The sequence below is a fragment of the Polypterus senegalus genome, chromosome 2 (assembly GCF_016835505.1).
Source record: "Polypterus senegalus isolate Bchr_013 chromosome 2, ASM1683550v1, whole genome shotgun sequence".
NCBI lineage: Eukaryota > Metazoa > Chordata > Cladistia > Polypteriformes > Polypteridae > Polypterus > Polypterus senegalus.
In genome coordinates this window covers 206,419,610-206,429,931 of record NC_053155.1, presented here as the reverse complement: position 1 = coordinate 206,429,931, position 10,322 = coordinate 206,419,610, and positions in this window count along the sequence as shown.

Genomic DNA, 10,322 nt, shown 5'->3' with positions numbered 1-10,322 from the left:
AGCAGTTAATGCTGCTGCCATACAGCTCGAGCCCTTAGCATAAAACATGGCTCAATCATTGTTTCTGGTATTCCAGTTTTCCTCCAATATCATCTGTGACAAGGAATGTTACCCCCAACAGTTAACCTGGGAATCTGTAATAGTTTAAGACATTTGTAGTGTTTGCTATTGCATGCAGAAGGTTGTACATAACTTACAGCATAAAAGCAAAAGTTAGTTTGGGATATTAAAAGTCTGTTTTGTAAATGTAAAAATATTTAAGCGAGCCAAATCAAAACAATGGATGCTTTAGGGATTAAATAGAATTTTCAGGACTGTTCCACTAGCAGGAGTTTTGAAGACGGGAGTATGTGTAGGTTTTGAATGATGTTTCTAGGGTGATTATTGTCATGTCCAGAGTACAGCAAATTCCATACTTGCCTGTGCTCATCAGCATGCAACCTGTCACTACTCTTCAGCACCAGATCAGCTTTCTCATTGTCCTTAGATATTTTGTAAATCTGGACTGCATTCATTGTCTTCTCTTTTCATGATTTTCTGTTCCCTTAGCTAGAGTCCATGCCATACCCATTAGATTTTAGGACAGTTGGGAGTATGCCTTATTCAGGTCGGAGCAGGTGGAAAAATGGAATTTATCTTAAGTGACTGGCATGTTCCTTATTGTGTGATTTATTTAGTTCTCTTTGTAAAATGGGAAATCTCAGATGGGATGGAACCTGCCAATCTTGCCTTAATGGCTGATTGAGGATAAAGAAGTATAAAGCCTAGGAGTACTTGTGTAGTGATTTATTTTTTGGAAGACATGTTACAGATGTTTACTGTTTTTCAATTGGATCATTTTTGGAGAGACTTGTATATCTTTTTAATGTGATATCTTATTTGAAAGTGTATTTTCTGTTTTCCTGCATTTGTGTATTCCTTTCTTTTACTGAGGTTTATCTTTCCATGTAATTGGTGGTTCTCAACCTTTTACATTTGCATTTAAATTTATTTGTTTAACAGATGCTTAATTCCTATGTAACTTGCAAAAGAGGACAGTATAATCAAGTAACATCAGTCAAGTAGATTGTTTAGGAACAAGTGTTACAAGTCATGGTTACACAATTTATGATCACAAGCTTGAACAAAATGCAAGATAGCTACAATTCCTAGGTTACAATAACCTAATAGCTAATATAAGTTCAACATTAATTCACTGAGCAAGAGAGTCTTCAAACATGTCTGAAATATATTGAGGGTGTCAGTATTCCAAATAGAGGTGGGGAACATGTTCCACTGGCAGAATTCTGAATAGAGGTGGGAAACATGTTCCACAAACTAGGAGCTACACATTTAAGAGTCTGGATTGAGACCAGACACTGTTCATCAACAGAGCTGAGTGGTTGAGAAGGAGCATGGACCTCACAATTGCCTCCATATATATGCTGATTCATTGACTATTCTGTAGGCAAACATCAAGGATTTGAACCTAATTCATGCTGCTGCAGGAAGCCAATATAGTGATCTGAAGAGAGTAGTCACATGTGCCCATCTTGGATGGTTAAACCCTAGACGTGCTGCTGAATTTTGAATCATTTACAGCCGCTTGGTGATGCATGCTGGTACTCCCATCAGCAGAGAGTTGCAGTAGTTCAGACATGACAAGACCAAGGCCTGGACCAAGAGTTGCGCTCTTCTTATTCTGTTGATCCAGTCTGATCTTGCAGATATTGTATAAAGTGAGTAGCCTCCATATACTACATTCTGGTTATTTTGGTTATTCTATTTGTTGAACTATATATTTAACTGACTTATTGACGACTCTTTTTTTTTTTTTGTGAATAAACATTTATACTACAATGTGGTGTATGTCTGCTCATCAGTAACCACCATTGTCCCAAACTACAGGTGGGATTTGGTCTGAAATTTTCCCTGAAAGATTTTCTTGGCATCTGTGGTTGTGGTCAAGGGCATGCACTGCAATATTCTCAAAACATACATTCTGTGTTTTCAGATCATCGTACATTGATCTAGTATGTGTGTGTGTGTGTGTGTGCTCTACAATGGACTGGTGTCCCATCCATGGTTAGCTTTTATCTTCTATTCAACGCAGTTGGGATATGTCCCAGCCCCCACAACCCTCTGATAGTATGAATGGATTCCAGAAGTTAAGATTTAATTCCTGTTCAACTGATTCTGTTCCACTTATAAGCCCTATAAAATATTTAAAATAAAAAAACAAACACCAAAAGACAATCTTGAAAGTGAAAAAACATTGCATCCATTAATTATAATTATTGTACTGACTTTATAATATTTCTTTAGACATAATCAAACCTCTGGGAGCAAAAAAAACAAGTAAAATGTTTTCCTTTGTTCTACTGTCTTTCTTTAAGTAAAATTTCAGAATATGGAAATTAAACTGTGCATCACAGAAATCCATATACTGTACAACTGAGTTATAAGTGTGCTAAAACAAGAATAACAACATTCCACCAGAAGTGACTACATTCCAATTGATAGGACAGGTTTCTGTCATTCTATACAAGGAAATTACTTTAGAATTAAAAAAAGAAAAAAAACATTGACAACAAAAGCCATCCAGACATTGATAAAGATTGTGTGGAAGACGTCACAAAATTACCTGTAGATGGAAGATATGAAGGTCCATCTTACTACCACACAGTAGATTCTTTGTCACCCACTTTCAGCCTCAGGGAGTCTCCTTGGCTTGTCAGTCTGCCACAGACCATTGGCTGAAACCTGACTAACTAGTCATTTGTCACTAACTTTTTACACAGGATATTTTAAGGGCAGTCACGTCATATGGAAACACACCTTTGTTTGAGTACTGTGTTGTTGACAAAGATTAACCACATTAGTTTGATACTTTGTCAATTAGGAAGGCAATCATACTCAGAATTATTTTTATTACTGTATTATTACTGCAGTCCTGACCATCCATCGGACACAGACATGATCCTGAGCATCTACATTAGGACAGAAACTGCAAATATTTTGGCAACATACAGTCACATAAATTAATCTTCCTATTTTGGGTTATAAAAGCCCCACTACCTTTCTTCCTCCTTCTAGAGGAGGATTTAGGAATAGAGCTCTAGTCACTGCAGACAGCACAGGCTCACAGCACACATTACTGGACTTTTCTCCATGGCACCTAGGAACATGCATTCACTGAGCATACTCTGCAGAAAACAGAAAATAAGAAAGGATAATTGCTAGGGAATGGCAAAGGACAGGTAGCATAGTTGTGCCATGGCTCCATCCATGGATCAGTTTCCTTTATATTATTTTTATTGTTTCTGTGTGAGGTTTTCTTATGTCAATATTTTTGTTAAGTTCTTTTATTTGATATTTTGTTTTTCAGTAAGTGTGAACCATTTTGTAATTGTTAATAATATTAATTTAGTTAGTGTTTGTATTAGTCTATATTTTTGAGCCCAAGCGGGAATGTGGCTATTTAGCCTACCTAAGGTCCATTTAAGGACCCAGAATGTCTCAGGCAACTACTGATGCATCAGGTTTTTATGGTTGATGTTGCATGGCTCTCTTTGTGATCTCCTTCTTAAGGCTTGTGTTCTTGTGTCATTTTGGATGTCTTGCTTTTTGACTTTCTGTTCAGCCATTAACAATAATGTATTTAGGATTTTTGGGCAGAATAGACCTTTGAATGATTTATCAGATTTGTCTTGGCTTTTTTGAATCTGCATTCCTTTTGCGTCTTCTGATTTATTTTTGAGCATATTTCCAGTTCAAGTGCTGTAGTTGCAGGGCCCACGGAACTCATAAAGGATCAATCAACAAAAACAAGTCTTAAAACTTGATACAATCTGGAAAAATACAGTAGGCTATGCCCTGAAATACAAATTCAGGCTTTTGGCCCACACACTTAAACAAGGCCATGTCTATGAATCCTAGAAGCATAACAGGAAATGCAAAAACTTCTGCACCAAATAAATATTTTTATTTTAGCAACAATAAAGATTATTTAATAGTAATTCAAAACAATCTAATCAAAAAGAGAATTCAAAAAGGAGAAGGAAAGTACAAAATTTCACCTCCAAGAGGCAACCCAAAAATGAACAAATCCAGATCTGCAAACCAAAAAGAAAATCCAGAAATGAGAGGTGGCCCAGACAAGCAGAAGCCTGCAGCAAGGCTATCACAGGCAAGTAAAACAACAAAGTGTTTCATTAAAATCTATTTTAAAGAAGAAGCTGTTTGAAAAGAGCTGAAATACATTTGAACAGCCACAAAACTGGCAAAAAATGGCAAAAGCAAGGTTAAGAAAAATAGGTACAAAGTCAAATCTCTAAAGCATTAAGCTTAAGAGAAAACTTAAATAGCATTCTGGCTGTGCAGAAATATGCAAACCGATAACTCAAAAGTTCTGTTAGGACTGAAAGATTGTAAGCCAAAAATCATATGTTTTAAGCACAGCAAAGAGTCAGAACCAGACGTCAAATGAGCATTAAATGAACACACTTTTCCCAACTAAAGACCCTTTAAAAAGGAAGCTAAAACTCCCTAACATACACTCTCAGCAATGTTCTGAAGTAGGTACAACCTTGGGCAAAGTGTTGTTCATCATGGCAGTCTTTTATGGTCGAGCTTGTGAGGTCATCACGTATGACTCTGTTAACCATTTCCCTAGTAACACATCATTGTATCATAGCATCAGCTCACCAAAATGCTACCACCCATCAGAAAAGAAAATGGCTTGCATTTTATTCTCTTTTCTCTAACTTATCAAGACTGATGCATGACTAACATTGTTCAGAAACACATACAGATGTAGAGACCCTGGTGTAAAATGCATGAAAAGTAGGGGTCAGTGATTTGTCTAAGACTACTCTAGGTTAGAGTTCCTTCTAAGTGCTCCAGTATATCTACATGACTGAGTCTTCAGTAGCCTGTAAAGGGTTGGATTTCACCTCATCTGCTGCTCAGTAGTGGCCACTGCCTTTCATAAGGTTTTATATTAAATCTTTTCAAATTAAAAGAAATGCATTGATCATTAATATTTTTGTTTTGTTTTATATCTTATTCATTTGCTCACTGTGATGGGTTGGCATACCATCCACATCTGTTTACTGCCTTGCTCCCATTGGTGCAAGGATAAGCTCCAGACCCAGAATTCTAATTTTTTTCTGATAGTCCTAGGTCTTTTAAACCTTTTTGAACATCATCTGCAGGGTTTAAGACCAAGGAATCCACTGGTGAGATTTATTTTTTATTGCAGTGTGTTTTTAATGATGTTGAAATTTAGTTACATTCTCCCACAGCGCCATATTGTTTTCTTATAGACACCACCATTTCTGATGATGGTTCCTATGCCTTTTCCTAGCAATATGACCAGGATTGTGTAATATGTGATGTCAACTCAGCTTTATAAAGGCCAGTGTCATTCATTTCCTGATCATCTGAGACTACAGATTCTTCCAAAGAAAGACCTTTTAACAATTGTTCTTGTTAGGATTTTCCATTAATGAAAATGTCTGCTGTTCTTTGACTACAATGAAAGTTTACTAAGTTTGGCTTTGGATATGTGTCCCTGTTTGGCTATGGAATCCCTCACTTTTTCCTGACTTTGATCCTTGGTTCCCATTTTGAATTTAGTTCCTTTATTTCAAGTATTTACTGTTAAAACCTTTGACTTGCATTTTTGATTTGGTGAGTTCTACTTATTCCCATTCAATTTAAAACTGTTGTCACATAGTGCATTTAGTACAGTTACGTTATTGTTCAATGTCCCACAAGCAAAACACCTCATTAGTCATTTTGCTCTGTTTTCTGTAAAATGACAGGCAGATGCTTTTTTTATTTATATATGCTCCTGGACAGTATTTTTTTACTGTATCTTTAAAAAATAATAGAGCACCTCTTACATTCTCACAAGAATCTAAATGCATTTTAAACAAGTGTGGTACATAACTATCATTCTTTGCTATTGTTTAAAAATGCATGAAGTTTACACTTTCCACCAGTATGGTTTGTTAGATTCTATGACTTCAATACCTTGGGGGCAAGGTACATCGTTAACCCACAGCAAGTCAACTGAAATATATTTTCCTAATCTGTTATTACCATGCATTATAAGAGAATACTTTTACCAGCATCAATGGAAAACTACTGAAATGCACTTAAGTTCAAAGGCAGAAAATCGTGTGCACTTTGTATAAATCTTATATATTTTTTGAATTTAGGAAACTGTGGTTCTGCCACAACAGGGGAAATTCCATCAAGCGGTTCGGGGGAAAGAATGTCCTGTGCAGGCTGTCTCCCACTGACTTTCCACACCGAGGATGTCCTGGCCTGATAAGTCTCCTGGCCATCCCTCACACACACCTTCTTCCCGTTCCATGTGGGTACTCCAGTTCTCTCCCACATCTCTAAGACATGCAGATTTGATTGATTGATGGCTCTAAATCATGTTGCCAACTGTCTGTAAATTATAGAGAGTCCGCGAAAAATATTAAAAATTGAAGCCCATTTGTAATTACGTAAATAATAATTTGACTGTTTAAAAACTGCTGCACTAGAAATCAATATTTATTGCTAAAACATGGCCATGTACACTCTGTACGTTTGTCTACAAGTAATGCACAAAAATAATCGGTCATTTCTTTTGTATGTACTTGTCAATCAAATATCAGAACAACCTATACATAGCCTAGAGCAGGGGTGGGCAAAGTCATTCCTGGAGGGCCGCAGTGGCCGCGGGTTTTTGTTCCAACCCAGTTGCTTAATTAGAAAACAATCCTTGCTAATAATTACATTTCATGGCTTGTTAGTACTTTAACTCTGCTATGTCAAGTCATTCTCATATCCTAGATTTTTTTTCCATTCTAAGGATATCATCCAAATACTTTGAAGTGTAATACAGATGAGTAATTCTCAGTCCTTCACCTTTTTCTCTTCTCTTTCCTTCCAAGTATTTAATTAAACCAAATAGTGCACGATAAATACACACAGGTGTAAAGGGTAACAAGCTAAATGGATAACTGCTGGTTTCTTTTGTCATTTGCATCTTATTGCTAATAAGGAGCAATTAAAAGCCAAGAATGCAGCTGTTTAAGAGTTAAATAAGCAATAAGGGTTCAAAATCTTAATGAGGGAGACAACTAAAATGAAGCAGAAGTGTTTCTAGAGCAATAAGTGCTTCTTATTAGGCAATTGGGTTGGAACAAAAACCTGCAGCCACTGCGGCCCTCCAGGAATGACTTTGCCCACCCCTGTCCTAGAGGAACAATAAGTGTAAGTGCTTACCATAAACAGTAGATTTTAACAAATCATTTTAGATAAACACAGCAAGGCATGATAAACGAAGGTGAAGACAATAGGCATTGCTCTTACAGTCAGAGTTTATACATTGGATATGTACAGATAAAGGAAACAACATAAAATGCATATTGTTTGCGGTGTAAAAAGACTTTTTCAAATGCTTATGGTGGTGTTACAGATGTACAGAGTCATGCTAGTATTGTGAAGCATGATGCGATTGCTAAAGCTAGAGGAGATGTCAGCAGAGCAGAGTAAGCATTAAAGTGTGTGTATATTTTGCTTTAAGGGTGTCAGTAAAAATGACTGAATTCAAGTAATGTTGTCAGTGAAAAGCAAGGTTGGCAATGCTGAATTGACATAAGATAAATTAATGTGGGTAGCATGATAGTCACTAAGTTGGCACTGTTGTTGTTCATCTAGGATTCAATCGCCAGCCAACTTTGTGAACATGGGGAATTGTCAGATTCCCTATGATCCAGTTTTCTGGTTTTCTCCTTACATCTGTGTAAACTATAAATTGTCTTTATGTGAGCAGGCCTTGTGAAAGACTGATGACCTGTCTGGAATGGATTCTTGAAATGGTGGTTTAGTATAAATTGAACATGTAGTATTCAATAAACACTTAAGTCATCACAAAGTACACAAAGGAATACTGCAAACAAGTTGAAATTAAAAATAGTAAAATTACTGGTAGTTTGATTGTAAATTTATTTGGAATTTGTACTTAGAATTTATATGTCAATTAAGATATTACCTGTCAGACTCACCCTGGGGAGTTTTTAGCCTGACCATTTTCTGTCAGGAACATATGGCTGATTACTTTTTAGTACTCTTTTGTCTCAAACTGTATTCATTTTTTTATGTTCTGAATTGTTATTGCCTTTCATTGTTATATCAGTGATATAATGGTCAGGAACAGATTAGTAATTCATTTCTGATATATTCATTTTGTTCTAATGCATTATTCATTTTTGTTGTTTTACCCTTTTCCTACTATCTTTAATTATCCTGCCATTCTATGACTTTTGTATGCTCCTGTGCTGGCAAAACTGCATCAAAACTGTACTAACAGATATACCTGTATTTTCTATGTGTATTTTTGTATATTTTGAGTTTTTGCCCTATAGATTAAGTTTGTGTTCTCTGTGTTTCATTTTGATTAATTTTGGAATGGTTTAATTTCACTGTGATTTTAATTTTGTTTACATTATGTTTTTGTGTCCCATCTCGTGACTTCACTCTCACATTTGTAACGTTATGCTCTGTGTGTTCTAAATTTCTGTCTTGGGTCAGTCTGTGTTCATCCCTCGGTACATAAACAAAATTCGATTTGTATAGCATATGTAATTAGCTTAAGACTTCTGATTAACACCTTGCCCTTCCTGGTTGCCGAGTTATTTTTTGACCTTCCTGTTTTGACCCTTTTATGCCCCACACTTTGTTACCATCTCCTGCTCATTTCATTCTCGTACAATAATCCACACACTCATAATGTGGAAATAAATAAATCAAATAAAACATGATATTTTTTTGTCTAATCTTGTTACTCAGGGTCAGTTTTCAGGTCTATTACCATGGAGCTCACGTTCTAATCAGTTCGGCTATAATTAAAGTTCAGGACTGAGTCCTTGTCACAAGTTAACCAAAGAACTGGTGAGCCTCTTCATTAGGCTGGGGGTGATGAAAATTCAAAGGAGCAGTTACAATTTTTATTGTAATTTGTTTTTGCTGTGACTACATTAATTCTAATTTCAGCCAAGGACTGGAATATTCAATGAAGAAAATAAACTAAATGAGTCATTAAAACTCAACTGACTGTAGAATGTCCCTAAAAGGTGCCAATCAACTGCATTATTGTTGTTTAAGTTTCATTTTGATTAATTTTGGAAAAGGTCAATTTCCCTGTCATTTTAGCTTTATTTGTTTACACTATGTTGTTGTCTCCCATCTGGTGAGCTCACTGTTACTTTTGTAACTTCATGCTCATTAAGTTATAAATTTGTGTAGGTGTCAGTCTGTGTCCTCCCTCGCTGGATAAACAACATTTTGTTTCATGTAGCATCCGTAATTAGTTTATTTTACAGGTAGGTCCTAGTAGTACTGTACGTTCATTTTGGGGTTTTGCCTCTCATTTTTTCCCCAAGACTTCTGATTAATGTCTTGCCCTATGATTCCTGGTTGTCTGATTATTGTTTGATCTCCCAGTTTTGACCTTTTTATGCTTCTGAAATTTTTACCATCTTTTTGTTGTCTTACAACACGTAACGTGGCTCCTAATAACAGCAACGTGTTTGAAATTTCACTAATCAAATGAAGGCCTTTGTTAGTGATCATTGATGAAGCAATAAATGAAAGAAATTTCATTTTAAGTAAAGAAAATCTGGTTTCATTTCATGACTTATTTTTTGTGGTTAAGTGACAAAATGTGAAGATAGATACCGAACAAATTTTGTGTCATAACTCACCTACTGTCCACAACTTTGTCCTGCCAACTCCTAAACAAAAGACTTTTACAGCTTCTTCTTGCAAAATACATACTGAACACTTTCAGTTTACTCTACTACACACATTATATTAATAATTATAACTGATAACACATACTGACTATAATTAGTGTCCATTCAATAAATTTAACTTCATATCTTATTAATTTTTTTTTTTTCTGTTCTGCACCTATGGGCTCAGCAACATGCAACATTATACATTTAGAGTAAAGTTACTTTAAATTATAAAGACAGATTTGAATTTACCACCTTATTTATTATACTGTATGTTAATTACTTCTATACAGTTTTACAGCCTTCAGTATTAATTGAATGATTTTTTATGCTTATTATGAATGAAATAGGACTTTGTAACTTATTAACAAACTAGCCACGGTAACTGTTGAAGACATATAATAGAAAAATTTAAAAATATTTGCTATCACTTGCTCTACGTGTACCTACAGTGCCTTTACTTGTGTCTGAATGCCTATTCACAAGTTCTTCCTCTTTCAAGCATTTTCCTGTAAAGTTCACCTCCTGCCTGGTTTTATA